The following is a 1,989-nucleotide window of genomic DNA, read 5'->3' as shown; positions in this document are numbered from 1 at the left end:
CTGGATTGGGTCTTTAAATTTTGGGGCCCTAGTGTTTTTTAGTTCTTTATAGATTCTAGAGAGCAGACCTTTGTCTGAGTACTTTTTTGTCATGAATTTTCCAAATTTGTAGGTTGCCTTTTCACTTTGTTGGTAATTTCTTTTTTCTTGAAGAAACTTCTCAATAAGAGCAGGTCCCAGTTGTTAATTCTTTCAACTGTTTCCTGTGCGATTTTATTTCTGTCCATGTACTCTTTGCCTACCCCTATGTCTTCAAGAGTTCCTCCTACTTTCTCTTCCAGGAGATCTGATGTCTCTGCTTTAATGTTTAGATCTTTATTCCATTTTAACTTTAGCTTAGTGCATGGTAATAGACCATGGGTCAAGTTTGTGTTTTGGGGATGTAGAGAGCCGGATTTTTCAGCATCATTTGTTAAAGAGCCTATCTTTCTTCCAGTGAGTATGTCTGGCCGCTTTGTCACATATAAGTTGGCTGAGTGTGTTCATAGGGGATTCAGTGTCTTCTAATCTATTCCATTGATCCTCAGGTCAATTTTGATGCCAATACCATGTTGATTTTACAAAGTAGCCTTCTAGTATAATTTCAAGTCAGGAATTGTAATGCCCCCTGCCTTGTCTTTATTGCCCAGAATTGCCCTTGCTATTCTAGGTCTTTTCTGGTTGCAGATAAATTTTAGGAATGATTTCTCTAGGTCTGTGAGGTATGTCGGTCGTAGTCTGATAGTGATTGCATTAAATCTGTACAGCAATTTTGAGAGTATGGCCATCTTCACAATTTTGATTGTTTCTATTAATGAACATGGAATATCTTTCCATTTTTTGAAATCCTCTACGATCTCTTTTTTCAGAGTATTGTTATTTTCCTTGAAAAGATCTTTGACTTCTTTAGTTAGATTAATTCCAATGTATTTCATTTTCCTTGGTGCTATTGTAAAAGGTGTTGTTTCTGTAATTTCCCTCTCAGTGTATTTGTTGACTGTGTAGAGGAATGCTATTGACTTTTGGGTGTTGACTTTATAACTTTCTATGCTACTGAATTTCTGTATTAATTCTAGTAGCTTCTTGGTGGAGTTTTTTGGGTCTTCCAGATTAAGTATTATGTCATCCGCAAATAAAGATAATTTAACTTTTTCTTTGCCTATTCTTATTCCTTTTATTTCTTTCTCTTGTCTAATGGCTGTACCTAATGATTCCAAAACTATATTGAGTAGAAGTGGTGATAGAGGACATCCTTGTCTTGTACCAGATCTAAGAATAAAATATTTCAGTTTTTCCCCATTTAGGATTATGGTAGCTGTTGGGTTTTCATAAATGGCTTTTATCAGATTGAAGTAGAGGCCATCTATTCCAAATTTTTTATTTATATTTTTTTATTATTTTTGACAACTTATACAGAATTTTACTTAACAAAGTAATATGAATTTCACTGTATTTGTTGTAATACATGGTATTGTCTTACAACCAGCTATTTTTATTACCAGATATTGGAAGAAAATAAAACTGGAGCAATGTGTAAGAAATTAAGATAAAAAAAGTACAAACAATTGAAAAAAAGGAGACGAAGCTAATTACAGCATTGACTGCTTCTTTCTATTTCCATTTTTTTTTCTGTTTTAAAATTTTTATTTATTTATTTATTTTTTGTCTTGTGAGAGGTGAATATTCTATTGGCATCTAAATAGTATAAGTGTTTGAATTCAACTAAACATCTAATACTGTCTAGCAGTCTAAAATATTAGTGGGTTATCGTCAGAAGTTATTGACTTGAGCCTTTTACAGCTCATTGTATTAATATGGATTTACTTTATATACCTCATTTTTATTCTTTTCTACTAGATGGTTAAGACCAAGATATAGCAAGACCTATATACCCAGAATTATAACTTTTGTATCTGATAACTTCAGCCAAGTACTCTCAAGATTTATCCTGTAGCCCTGTACTACCTTTTGTACATTCTTTTGTCAGTGTCTGACCTGAGGATGAGTCAC

Source organism: Octodon degus, unplaced genomic scaffold (genome assembly GCF_000260255.1).
Source record: "Octodon degus isolate 3935 unplaced genomic scaffold, OctDeg1.0 scaffold00301, whole genome shotgun sequence".
NCBI lineage: Eukaryota > Metazoa > Chordata > Mammalia > Rodentia > Octodontidae > Octodon > Octodon degus.
The sequence above is the reverse complement of the archived record's forward strand: the minus strand, read 5'-3'. Positions refer to the sequence as shown.